Source organism: Panulirus ornatus, chromosome 4 (assembly GCF_036320965.1).
Source record: "Panulirus ornatus isolate Po-2019 chromosome 4, ASM3632096v1, whole genome shotgun sequence".
Taxonomy (NCBI): domain Eukaryota; kingdom Metazoa; phylum Arthropoda; class Malacostraca; order Decapoda; family Palinuridae; genus Panulirus; species Panulirus ornatus.
Genome location: NC_092227.1, coordinates 83594012 through 83609034, shown reverse-complemented (window position 1 = coordinate 83609034; position 15023 = coordinate 83594012). Strand labels below are relative to the sequence as shown.

The 15023-nt window shown below is 40.5% G+C and overlaps 1 protein-coding gene across 4 annotated transcripts in view; it reads right to left on the bottom strand.

Moving 5' to 3' along the window:
* LOC139746005 (uncharacterized) overlaps window positions 1–15023 on the bottom strand; it is a 339080-nt gene that overhangs the window by 137534 nt on the left and 186523 nt on the right. For 3 of the 4 annotated variants that reach the window (XM_071656833.1, XM_071656800.1, XM_071656807.1), the window contains one exon: window positions 4632–4660. The exons of the other annotated variant lie outside the window; for it this stretch is intronic. The gene's annotated coding sequence lies outside the window, so the exon portion shown is untranslated. The remainder of the gene's footprint in view (window positions 1–4631; window positions 4661–15023) is intronic. 4 annotated transcript variants of the gene reach the window in all.

Here is a 15023-nt window from a genome sequence, read left to right as displayed (position 1 = left end):
GAGAGAGAGAGAGAGAGAGAGAGAGAGAGAGAGAGAGAGAGAGAGAGAGAGAGAGAGAGAGAGAGAGAGAGAGAGAGAGAGAGAGAGAGAGAGAGAGAGAGAGAGAGGTAAGTTCAGTGCAGTACAGTACAGTCGGGAGGAGGATGAGAGTATTTCATGGTCTGAGGAAAGAGAGAGAGAGAGAGAGAGAGAGAGAGAGAGAGAGAGAGAGAGAGAGAGAGAGAGAGAGAGAGGGGGGGGGGGTAGGAGTCTTTTTTTTCCCCCTCCGCTCCGTGAAGTTTAAAAGTGGTAGAAAACGGACGTCATCACGTGAAGCAGAGTCAGTCTCTCTCTCTCTCTCTCTCTCTCTCTCTCTCTCTCTCTCTCTCTCTCTCTCTCTCTCTCTCTCTCTCTCTCTCTCTCTCTCTCTCTCTCTCTCTTACCCTGCGTCACCAGCACAAGCATAAGGTCATGTACAGGTTCTTGGGAAAACACGGAGTGGAGGATGCTGTATCTTGTTGCCTTTTGGATCAGCATCAGAACCTATATAATATTGGCGCTCGGTCGACGCTTGGTGGCTGCCGATATACTTGTAATATATGGATCAGAATACCAGCTCTTTGGCATTCTGTTTTTGATACGTTCCCAATGGACTTTATAGATCCATGATTATTTGTACATCATCCTGGGAGATCACTGTCATTATCATTATTATCATTATCATTATCATTGTTAGCATTATTATTATTATTATTATTATTATTATTATTATTATTATTATTATTATTATTAATATTATTATTATTATCATTATCATTATTATTATTATCATCATTATCATTATTATTACTATTATCATTATCATTATTATCATTATATCATTATTATCATTATTACTATTATCATTATAATTATCATTATCACTATCATTATTATCATTATCATTATTACCTTAACCACTCCTAATATTATTGTTATTTCTATTATGATCATTATCATCTTTTTTCACTGAAAATTTACACGAAACAACTTCCATCTCCAATTTGGTCTCCCACTTCTCCTCGTTCCCTCCACCTCTGACACATTTATCCTCTTTGTCAATCTTTCCTCACTCATTCTCTCCATGTGACCAAACCATTTCAAAACACCCTCTTCTGCTCTCTCAACCACACTCTTTTTATTACCACACATCTCTCTTACCCTTACATTACTTACTCGATCAAACCACCTCACACCACATATTGTCCTCAAACATCTCATTTCCAGCACATCCACCCTCCTGCGCACAAATCTATCCATAGCCCACGCCTCGCAACCATACAACATTGTTGGAACGACTATTCCTTCAAACATACCCATTTTTGCTTTCCGAGATAATGTTCTCGACTTCCACACATTCTTCAAGGCTCGCAGAATTTTCGCCCCCTCCCCCACCCTATGATTCACTTCCGCTTCCATGGTTCCATCCGCTGCCAGATCCACTCCCAGATATCTAAAACACTTCACTTCCTCCAGTTTTTCTCCATTCAAACTTACCTCCCAATTGACTTAACCCTCAACCCTACTGTACCTAATAGCCTTGCTCTTATTCAGATTTACTCTCAACTTTCTTCTTTCATACACTTTACCAAACTCAGTCACCAGCTTCTGCAGTTTCTCACATGAATCAGCTACCAGCGCTGTATCATCAGCGAACAACAACTGACTCACTTCCCAAGCTCTCTCATCCCCAACAGACTTCATACTTGCCCGTCTTTCCAAAACTCTTGCATTCACCTCCCTAACAACCCCATCCATAAACAAATTGAATATATATATATATATATATATATATATATATATATATATATATATATATATATATATATATATATATATATATATATATCAGATGTATTGGAAAACATGCAAGACAAGAAGCCAAGTTATGTCCAGCATTTTCAGGTGGGGGGAGGTCGGTCTCTCTCCTCGTGGGAATCAGGTCGTTTGCTGAAGTGAGGCGATATTTATGTAGTAGGGGAAGGTGGTGCCCTTGCTTGCCACCATCCCCCCACACCTCTCCTCCCTCCTCCTCAAGCCGCTAAGTCATGAAGCTTTTTTTACCTCCGACCCACAAAAAAAAAAAAGTTTGGTTGTTGAAATGGCGCAGCAGGGAAGAAATTCGAAGGAAGGCGATCTTGAATATGATTTATATCATCTAGAAGCGTGATTCATCAGATACACACACACACACACACACACACACACACACACTAGACAGAGTGAGGGGTACAGATGTTGTAAACTCCTTATCTTATATCACTAAATCTCGGTCTTACATGCCCTCTGTTTTATATGAAGCGGTGTGCGCGCGCGCACGCACACACATATGGGTAGACTAAGGTTAGAATATGATGGACGCGATTTCCTTGATCCACAGGATTTTTACCCAAGACCCAGGACCCACCCGTCAACAAACTCACTCCATCACTCTAATCCTCGAACAACCAAAGCTTTAGAAACGTCAGAGCTTAGGGGCGGGGCGAGCGTGGGTCAGTCAAGGTCAAACAAACCCGTACCTTAAGTCTGACTGACCAATATAGGGTGTCCCAAAAAATGTACTCACTTTTTGACACTCTATAACTCACTGAATTTCTTTTTTCTTCTTTTTTTCAGATCCAATTGACGCCTTAGAAATTCAGTGAGTTATAAGGTGTCAAAAAGTGAGTACATTATTTTTTTGGGGGCACCCTGTATGTCTCACCAATAGACGTATATCATACAGGAATTCGGCCACCAAACCTCCTCTCCTTACATTAGGAGAAAGAGAGACATGGCCACAAAATGTATGTCGCTTCTCATCACATGTGGGTCCTGAAGCCCTCCGGGTTCGTTTTCTTCATTCATCCTCTTGTTTTTCTCTTCGTCTCCTGGTCGTCCCATTTAACTACAAACATTTACAGAAGGAACGTAACGAGAAAGTCGCTAACTCGCTAGATTCTGTCATGGATCGCTAAATAGTACGTGGAGGGGGGAGCCTGGCGTGAGGACCGGGTTATATAATTCATAAAAAGGATTTAATATTCCACGTAACGCGAATATCTTTCTTGGCTATAGATCCGTCCAACTTACGTTGTGATGGACGGTATCCACCGCAACGTAAATGGTAGTTGAGGATCGTTTACTTCTGGTAGAGAAGGGAAAGTGGTTAGTTGACGTAAGTTTAGCTCGGGTCGGTGTGAAATGGACTGTGTCATTTAAAGAGCTGGCTTTTTATTGGTTGATGTCACTAACTAAGTTGACCAAAGAGCATGGAGGATGAGAACAGACAGACAGATAGACAGACAAACAAACAGATAGACAGAACTTATACATCCGTAGAGGATTTCTATCTATTGGCTTGTCCCCTTGACTTGAACTAGAAGGTTCAAACAGGTCAGCTGTTATCTTGGTGTTCAATCCTTTTTATCCTGGAGCAGACTGGAGCTTGATCCTCCGCTTATGGTATCGATAAGGTTCGGTTATGCACGATAGACTTGTGAAGATCCGCACAGAGGGATGTGTGTGTGTGTGTGTGTGGGTCGAAGGGTTCGTGGTCGGGAGGTGAGGTGGCTGCTCGTTCTCATATATATATATATATATATATATATATATATATATATATATATATATATATATATATATATATATATATATATATATATATATATATATATATATATATATATTTTAATTTTCCAAAAGAAGGAACAGAGAAGGGGGCCAGGTGAGGATATTCCCTCAAAGGCCCAGTCCTCTGTTCTTAACGCTACCTCGCTATCGCGGGAAATGGCGAATAGTATGAAAAAAAAAAAAAAAAAAATATATATATATATATATATATATATATATATATATATATATATATATATATATATATATATATACCCTAGCCTGAGCCAGGTACCCATTTCATCGAACGATCCCTAAGGGTGGATGAACAGCTGGGTTGACTGTGGACCGACTGCCACAACCAGGATTCGAACCCTAACCACTAAGCTCTCAGTGTATGCATTTTGTACATGGTTCTTGATGGCTGTGTATCGGTGTTGATCAGTTGTACTTTCTGTACAACAACACATTGTATCTGTACTATTGTGACCCTTTGATCCTCTCAGAGAAATTGATTTTTGTTATGTGTAAGAGCTGAAGATTCTGCCCACGGTGTTAGCACATGGGTTGGGGAGCAAAATGAGTAGCCAGTATCTAATGTCTGTGGCAGGGTTTAAACTGGCGTTCATAGTAATGTCTGTGGTAGGGTTTAAACTGGCGTTCGTAGTAATGTCTGTGGCAGGGTTTAAACTGGCGTTCATAGTAATGTCTGAGGCAGGGTTTAAACTGGCGTTCGTAGTAATGTCTGTGGCAGGGTTTAAACTGGCTTTCATAGTAATGTCTGTGGCAGGGTTTAAACTGGCGTTCATAGTAATGTCTGTGGCGGGGTTTAAACTGGCGTTCATAGTAATGTCTGTGGCAGGCTTTAAACTGGCGTTCATAGTAATGTTTGTGGCAGGGTTTAAACTGGCGTTCATAGTAATGTCTGTGGCAGGAACTGGCGTTCATAGTAATGTTTGAGGCAGGGTTTAAACTGGCGTTCGTAGTAACGGCAAAGCGTGACGGAACAAATATATTCTTACCTGATTTTTCAGTTTACTTCCTTTGATTCCTGGAAAGAAAAGAGATATTTCATTAGTCTTTGTTACTCAACCTCCTCATAAGATTATAAACATGCATACAATTTGTCATTGGTCTTACCTGTGTGTGTGTGTGTGTGTGTGTGAGTGTGTGTGTGTGTGATAACCTATTGGTAATTAGCTCTTCGTATGTTACGTACTGGGAGAGTGTTCGCCACTCATAGGCATCTCTTGAACTTGCTCTACATCATAAAACTTTTGTCCTTGGAACTTCTGTGTGCTGTCCTCCACATTCACAACATCATTAAACATTCTCTTCCATTCATCCACCACTCTCGCCTTTACAATTGGAGAACTTGATATCTTTTCTAGTATGTTTCTGGTTCAGTTTCCCGTTATGTTCATATTTCAGATCTTTCGAGGATATGTTTACTATCATCCAAAAGGTTAGATTTTAAAAAGCTGAAAGGTTAGTAAACCATAGCTTTAGTAAACCATAGCTTTAGTAAACCATAGCTTTACACTTCTGTCTTTTTGTATGGTGGGCGAATTCATAGCTCCTAACCTCTTCCTGTACATGAAGGTAATATCTATAGGAAAGTCAAACGGCAGAATGAACTTGAACATATCATAAATCCCATCACCACAAACATACATCCCTTCACCTTCCCATCACCACAGACTTGCAACCCTTCACCTTCCCATCACCACAAACAGACATCCCTTCACCATCCCATCAACACAAACATACATCCCTGCACCATTCCATCACTACAGACATGCAACCCTTCACCATCCCATCACCAGACATGCACCCCTTCATCCCATCACCACAAACATACATCCCTTCACCTTCCCATCACTACAGACATGCAACCCTTCACCATCCCATCACCACAAACATACATCCCTTCACCATCCCATCACCACAAACATGCATCCCTTCACCATCCCATCACCAGACATGCACCCCTTCATCCCATCACCACAAACATACATCCCTTCATCATCCCATCACCACAAACATGCAACCCTTCACCATCCCATCACCACAAACATACATCCTGTCACTCTTTATTATAAAGACAATAGTAAGGATAAACTCTAAGCTCGAGCCTCACGACGTACTTTATCTATATCACTCTTGATGTGGATCAATTATACGAAAATTCCTCCATTATCATCTTAGAGCAGGCAAAATAGGGTGTTACGTGAGCGTGGGTAGAGCATCTTCATTGGCTTAGAAGAGAGCACAATCCACCGCTATGTTATGATGAATGATGTAGAGTTATTGAATATCGGAGAATGACATGTGATGAACAAGCTTAATTTCGAACAAGCTGACAGTGTTCCTGTATACAAGATGTTCTGAAAGCTTGCTCCACGCGCGTCAATAACACCGTTTGTGAAGAAATAATTTGTGCAATCCAGATTAAATCGGTGACCCCCCCCCCTCTGTCTCAGTCCATTTTCTTTCACTGGTAGTATTGGTGCTACCGTAAAGAAATTTTCAAAGGCGATGTTGTCGAATACTTTTGAAGCATTTCAAAGCATTCGATTTACGTGCTTGCTTCAGAGCCGTCTCCTGCTCAGAGAGAGATAGATAGATAGATAGATAGAGAGAGAGAGAGAGAGAGAGAGAGAGAGAGAGAGAGAGAGAGAGAGAGAGAGAGAGAGAGAGAGAGAGAGAGAGAGAGAGAGAGCATACATTCAATTCTCGCGGTCTTTCCCAGTACAGTCTGTCACTATAAGGAAGGGATGAGTTTAGAGAGAGAGAGAGAGAGAGAGAGAGAGAGAGAGAGAGAGAGAGAGAGAGAGAGAGAGAGAGAGAGAGAGAGAGAGCATACATTCAATTCTCGCGGTCTTTCCCAGTACAGTCTGTCACTATAAGGAAGGGATGAGTTTAGAGAGAGAGAGAGAGAGAGAGAGAGAGAGAGAGAGAGAGAGAGAGAGAGAGAGAGAGAGAGAGAGCTGGCAAGTGTCCTACACCCGTCACCTTATCTTTACTGTGGAGTAGAGCGGACGGGCTAAACGACGGACGGGCTAAACGACATCTGTCATGTTTGCGTCTAATCAGGGATACGAAATGACGCAACACGAACGGGACTGAGCGAGGCAGAAACACGAACAGGAGCAAGATGAACGGGACGGAACATGGACGGTAAGGAACATGGACGGTAAGGAACATGGACGGGACGGAACATGGACGGTAAGGAACATGGACGGGAAGGAACATGGACGGTAAGGAACACGGACGGTAAGGAACATGGACGGGAGGGAACATGGACGGTAAGGACCATGGACGGGACGGAATATGGACGGGAAGGATCAAGGACAGAGAGGAACACGGACAGGAAGGAACACGGACAGTGATGGTATAAAATGAATAGGCCTTCGGTTGGTCTGTCCTTTGCTCTTTAGTCGGTGGAAATTCGTGATGAAGTAATTTATTACCTTAATAAAATGCAAATTACTTTAATCAGTCATTAATTGGTTATAGAAAGAAATTATCTTAATCTCTTTTGTATCAACAGTTTTTAATATATATCGTATAATTCTCACTTATTAATTATCCTGTATAATCTCTCATTCTTACAGTATATCTATCCTACTAACTCTATAAGTATATTTGTCCTACTAACTCTATAAGTATATTTGTCCTACTAACTCTATAAGTATATTTGTCCTACTAACTCTATAAGTATATTTGTCCTACTAACTCTATAAGTATATTTGTCCTACTAACTCTATAAGTATATTTGACCCGCTCGACGTATTGCACTGGTGGCTCTATTGCCATGGTGGCTATGTTGTCATGTTTGATATTTGAAAGAAAAGTTTGAGGACAATACTTGGTGTGACAAGGTTTGACTGAGTAAGTGATATAAGGGTAAGAGAGAGAGAGAGAGAGAGAGAGAGAGAGAGAGAGAGAGAGAGAGAGAGAGAGAGAGAGAGAGAGAGAGAGAGAGAGAGAGAGAGAGAGAGAGAGAGAGAGAGAGGTATGGTCGTTAAAATGAGTGTGGGTGAGAGAGCAGATGAGGGTGTACTGAAATGGTTTGGACATATGGAAAGAATGAGTGAGGAAAGGTTGACATAGTGGATATAAGTGTCAGAGGTGTTTGGAATAAGGAGAAGGGAGAAACTAAATTGAAGATGGATGGATGGAGCGAACAATGTTTTGAGTAATCGGGGCCTTGATATGCAGGATGGTGAAAGGCGTGCACTACAGAGAGAGAAAATTGGAACGATGTGATATACTGGGGTCGACGTTCTGTCACTGGACTGAACCAGGTGCATGTGAACCGTCGCTGTTAAACCATGGAAAGGTCTGTGGGGCCTGGCTGTGGATAGGGAGCTTCAATTTTCCATGCACTGCAGATGGCAGCTAGATAAATGAAAATGAGCGAACGCGGCCTTACTTCATCTGTCCCTGGTGCTACATCACTAAAGCAGGAAACGGCGATCAGCTGCGCATATAAGGACATACGAACATACCAAGTGAGGGCACTGTAAGAGGCCTATTGGCCCATGCTAAGCAGGACCTCCTGAGTCTGTCCACCCTACAACTGACTGTCTGGACTCCATAAACACATCCAACCTTGGTCGAGCGACTTCACTGTTGACATACAGTGGATGACAAGAGTCGGGGAAAACAGAGCATGGAAGCGGCTCTAACTTTAAAACAACAAACAATGCATTTTGAAATGAAAGTGAACCATGACGAGAGTATAATGAACATTTGTGAGACGCTCAACACACACAAACCAATGAGAAACAATAACAGTTGGAAACCCAGTCTTTACGAATGATGTTTTGCTTATCGTAAACACTGGAGTTAACAAGACTAACATTTGAGATCACAGCGTCATAGAAATGACTGCGAACTACCGAGGTACAAACAGATGAAGACAAACAGAACGTTGCATGGAGACGAAAGAAAACGAATTGAGCAAAACAAATTTCAGTTCCGACAATACTGGAATGCATTCAATATTCCGGTAGCAAATACATAGTAGAAATGAGGCTTTCAATAGCACTAATAAAAAAAAAAGATAGCACAATAATGTTTGACAGGGGAAAAGATCCAGTGATTAAAGTATAAGCAGCTTACAAAAGAAAACGTAACAATACAAAAAAATGTAGATTCTCATGGAAAGCAGTGGATAAAGAGAAGGGAGCAGAAGAAATAGAAAAAGGTGTGCAATAGCCAAGAGATGAAGTGGAAGAGAAGGAGGAAAAGATAAACGCTGAGAGAAGAGTAATGGGAGTGCATAGAAGAGAAGAGAGAGTTAAAGCGGAGAAATTAATATAAACATTGAAACAGAATTCACAACTTCTATTTGCATATATGAATGAAATAGAAAAAAAAGAATATCAGAAAATAGGACCATTTCAAGGGGGATTAGACAACGACTCTAAGACTTATACCGATATAAATACGTCTTGTATGACTTATACCGATAGAAATACGTCTTGTATGACTTATACCGATATAAATACGTCTTGTATGACTTATACCGATATAAATACGTCTTGTATGACTTATACCGATATAAATACGTCTTGTATGACTTATACCGATATAAATACGTCTTGTATGACTTATACCGATATAAATGCGTCTTGTATGACTTATACCGATATAAATACGTCTTGTATGATACCGATATAAATTCGTCTTGTATGACTTATACCGATATAAATACGTCTTGTATGACTTATACCGATATAAATACGTCTTGTATGACTTATACCGATATAAATACGTCTTGTATGACTTATACCGATATAAATATATAAATACGTCTTGTATGACTTATACCGATATAAATACGTCTTGTATGACTTATACCGATATAAATACGTCTTGCATGACTTACACCGATATAAATACGTCTTGCATGACTTATACCGATATAAATACGTCTTTCATGATACCAATATAAATACGTCTTGTATGACTTATACCGATATAAATACGTCTTGCATGATACCGATATAAATACGTCTTGTATGACTTATACCGATATAAATACGTCTTGTATGACTTATACCGATATAAATACGTCTTGCATGACTTACACCGATATAGATACGTCTTGCATGACTTATACCGATATAAATACGTCTTGCATGACTTATACCGATATAAATACGTCTTGTATGACTTATACCGATATAAATACGTCTTGCATGATACCGATATAAATACGTCTTGTATGACTTATACCGATATAAATACGTCTTGTATGACTTTTTTTTTTTTTTTTTTTTATACTTTGTTGCTGTCTCCCGCGTTTGCGAGGTAGCGCAAGGAAACAGACGAAAGAAATGGCCCAACCCCCCCCCCCCCCATACACATGTACATACACACGTCCACACACGCAAATATACATACCTACACAGCTTTCCATGGTTTACCCCAGACGCTTCACATGCCTTGCTTCAATCCACTGACAGCACGTCAACCCCTGTATACCACATGACTCCAATTCACTCTATTTCTTGCCCTCCTTTCACCCTCCTGCATGTTCAGGCCCCGATCACACAAAATCTTTTTCACTCCATCTTTCCACCTCCAATTTGGTCTCCCTCTTCTCCTCGTTCCCTCCACCTCCGACACATATATCCTCTTGGTCAATCTCTCCTCACTCATTCTCTCCATGTGCCCAAACCATTTCAAAACACCCTCTTCTGCTCTCTCAACCACGCTCTTTTTATTTCCACACATCTCTCTTACCCTTACGTTACTTACTCGATCAAACCACCTCACACCACACATTGTCCTCAAACATCTCATTTCCAGCACATCCATCCTCCTGCGCACATCTCTATCCATAGCCCACGCCTCGCAACCATACAGCATTGTTGGAACCACTATTCCCTCAAACATACCCATTTTTGCTTTCCGAGATAATGTTCTCGACTTCCACACATTTTTCAAGGCTCCCAAAATTTTCGCCCCCTCCCCCACCCTATGATCCACTTCCGCTTCCATGGTTCCATCCGCTGACAGATCCACTCCCAGATATCTAAAACACTTCACTTCCTCCAGTTTTTCTCCATTCAAACTCACCTCCCAATTGACTTGACCCTCACCCCTACTGTACCTAATAACCTTGCTCTTATTCACATTTACTCTCAACTTTCTTCTTCCACACACTTTACCAAACTCAGTCACCAGCTTCTGCAGTATGTATGACTTATATGACTTATAACGATATAAATACGTCTTGTATGACTTATAACGATATAAATACGTCTTGTATGACTTATAACGATATGAATACGTATTATATGACTTACGAATGGAACTTCTAACACCACTGCAACTAGTCATGTATTCCATAGTAATAATGCCACGCGTATCGCTTGTTCACAACCACTGCTTCAACCATCAGCTTGAACCATGAAAGAAGTTACGAAACTTTAGTCAGGCTCCCACTAGCTAGTGCGTCGCCTTACAAATCCCACTGTTACCACTGGAGAAACTACTAAAGGAATCAAAGAATCACAGTGTGTACAGGAAGTATTTTCTTACCACTGGCGATAAGAATAAGTAACTGAATCATTAGAGTATTTACCGAGAATGTGTTGCCATCCGAAGACTTGATGAATATGCGACGTGTTGGCTTGGCTCAGAACATAATAACAGTGACATATGGAAGGGAAGAGATTATATAACAGTGCTTGCTTGCACGCAGCCCACGGTAGAGGTAATGACATATGGAATAAATGGTGTGAGTTGATACGTCAGGAAACATTACATTCTTATTATTAAAGTGTCTTATATCTACTATACTTAATCGCCGTCTCCCGCGTTAGCGAGGTAGCGCAAGGAAACAGACAAAGGATGACCCAACCCACTCACATACACATGCATATACATAAACGCCCACACACGCACACATATACACACATATACATATACATACACATACATTTTGTTAAAATTAAGTAAATTACGACACCATGAGTTAAGTGACGTTCCACATGCTGTGTTTTATGTCCAATTTTTGTGAATGGTGTTGTATCTGCTTTATTTTTGTCTTTAGGTACGTCACATCAACTGTGCAGCATGAGTGATCCTATTCTTAATAGCAGTTCACCAAAAGCCACTGGGGAAAGGAATTCTAACATACCTACCTGAACCTTGTGAACGTATTACAATTCAAAACATCGATTTTCCATATTTCCAGACCTGAAAAATTAAACAGCGGGGTCGTTAAACTCGCACAACTCTACGTGTTCACCTGGTGCCAGAGCTGGTGTTTGTACGGCTCTACGTGTTCACCTGGTGCCAGAGCTGGTGTTCGTACGGCTCTACGTGTTCACCTGGTGCCAGAGCTGGTGTTTGTATGGCTCTACGTGTTCACCTGGTGCCAGAGCTGATGTCTGTACGGCTCTACGTGTTCACCTGGTGCCAGAGCTGATGTTTGTACGGCTCTACGTGTTCACCTGGTGCTAGAGCTGGTGTTTGTACGGCTCTACGTGTTCACCTGGTGCCAGAGCTGGTGTTTTGTACGGCTCTACGTGTTCACCTGGTGTCAGAGCTGGTGTTTGTACGCAACGGGCATTCCCTGGTTCTCTTTTCGCTTCCATCATCCAATGTTTCCAGGAAATGGGAAAGCCTCGTCGCTATCATTTGGGTAAGGGTAAGGGGGGATCTAGTTGCTTAACGTTTCATTAGGTCGAAAAGTCTCTCGCTGTAGATATATAATGTGTATATTAAGTCAAATTTCTTCAGATGTATATACATCTACTAAGGTGTTGTTTTGTACGTGGCGAATAACACAGTATCTCTTTTATGGCCGGGTTGTGTATAGACCACAGGGAGGGTCTGAATGTATGTAAACATGTGGTGTATTAGAGATGTGTATATTGGTGTGTCTTACCTGTTGTGCTTAGATAAGTACACATCTTTATTGTACTGTGAAGGGTGTTTCTCTTTATATGTACCGTGTGGGGGATGTGTACGTATTTTGCTAGATTTCTGCAAGTTTGGAAATATTTCATTAAAAAGAAAAGGATAAAGTCAGTAAAATACGCGTCGGCTTTGTAAAAAAAAAAAAAAAAGAATAAACAAAACTACAAAGAAAGTTTCGTGTCGAATTTGATAGATTACAGACTAAACAAAGAAAATGAAAATGATGAAAATGTGTGGCATGGAAACACGAGAAATGCGTTGCACAGAAACACTAAAAAACGCATTGCGCAGAAACAAACTAAAGAGTATTGCACAAAAACACTTACCAAAAACATCGCACAAAGAACTACAAATATTTTGCACAGAAACACTAAAGAGCGATCTTATTTTGATATATATATATATATATATATATATATATATATATATATATATATATATATATATATATATATATATATCCCTGGGGATAGGGGATTAAGAATACTTCCCACGTATTCCCTGCGTGTCGTAGAAGGCGACTAAAAGGGGAAGGAGCGGGGGGCTGGAAATCCTCCCCTCTCATTTTTTTTTTTAATTTTCCAAAAGAAGGAACAGAGGGGGCCAGGTGAGGATATTCCAAAAAAGGTCCAGTCCTCTGTTCTTAACGCTACCTCGCTAACGCGGGAAATGGCAAATAGTTTAAAAGAAAAAAAAGATATATATATATATATGGTGACTGAGTTTGGTAAAGTGTGTGGAAGAAGAAAGGTAAGAGTAAATGTGAATAAGAGCAAGGTTATTAGGTACAGTAGGGTTGAGGGTCAAGTCAATTGGGAGGTGAGTTTGAATGGAGAAAAACTGGAGGAAGTGAAGTGTTTTAGATATCTGGGAGTGGATCTGGCAGCGGATGGAACCATGGAAGCGGAAGTGGATCATAGGGTGGGGGAGGGGGCGAAAATTCTGGGGGCCTTGAAGAATGTGTGGAAGTCGAGAACATTATCTCGGAAAGCAAAAATGGGTATGTTTGAAGGAATAGTGGTTCCAACAATGTTGTATGGTTGCGAGGCGTGGGCTATGGATAGAGTTGTGCGCAGGAGGATGGATGTGCTGGAAATGAGATGTTTGAGGACAATGTGTGGTGTGAGGTGGTTTGATCGAGTGAGTAACGTAAGGGTAAGAGAGATGTGTGGAAATAAAAAGAGCGTGGTTGAGAGAGCAGAAGAGGGTGTTTTGAAGTGGTTTGGGCACATGGAGAGGATGAGTGAGGAAAGATTGACCAAGAGGATATATGTGTCGGAGGTGGAGGGAACAAGGAGAAGAGGGAGACCAAATTGGAGGTGGAAAGATGGAGTGAAAAAGATTTTGTGTGATCGGGGCCTGAACATGCAGGAGGGTGAAAGGAGGGCAAGGAATAGAGTGAATTGGAGCGATGTGGTATACCGGGGTTGACGTGCTGTCAGTGGATTGAATCAAGGCATGTGAAGCGTCTGGGGTAAGCCATGGAAAGCTGTGTAGGTATGTATATTTGCGTGTGTGGACGTATGTATATACATGTGTATGGGGGGGGGTTGGGCCATTTCTTTCGTCTGTTTCCTTGCGCTACCTCGCAAACGCGGGAGACAGCGAGAAAGTATAATAAATCAATAAATAAATATATATATATATATATATATATATATATATATATATATATATATATATAACTTGAAGGGATATATCTACGAAAAACATGTAATCAGTTCCTGAAACACATTACAGCAGCAGGGAATACGAATTATACGAAACATTAACATATGAAAATGTATAGAAAAAATGGAGAAAAATAGTATAACCAGAGCCAGTAACACAAAAAAAATAATCATATATGATATCATATCAATAAGAATTCGAAGTTAAACAATGGATTTATGTTCATTTGAAGCTTGAGTAAAGGAAGAGGAAGAAGAACGTGTGTTTCGAGATAGAGACGATTTGCTCATGCGCACGATCTGACCCATGAGTGAAGCAGGTTAGCAGCACAGAAACACCACAACCGGTTTTCCATTTCGATATATTCAACGAAAACGTAGAAAAAAAAAGAAAACCGGATATTCAGAAATGCATGTGGTACAGTTTTTGAAGTATAACCTCGATACAAACGTATGAATAAGATGAAAATCACAAGATATAAAAGTGAAAGTAGAAACGACATAGATTACGAGAGAAAAGAGCATATAAAATGCAATAAAAGACATAAATAATAATTGAGAACTGATTAATTACCACCAGATGTCTGTTCATTTGAAGTTGAGGAGCTTTCGTGTCCAGATGTACGAGTTTTTCTTGTTCGTGAGAACAGACTCTCTCTCGTTCATGTTAACAATGTTATAAAGCAAACAAGCTATAAGAACAATTTCTCTTAAAAACGCACATGGGCATTTGATTCAGAAAGATGCATAGAAAATGCTTTCAGTCAAGTTTTGTGACATTATCTTAATTCAGAGGGA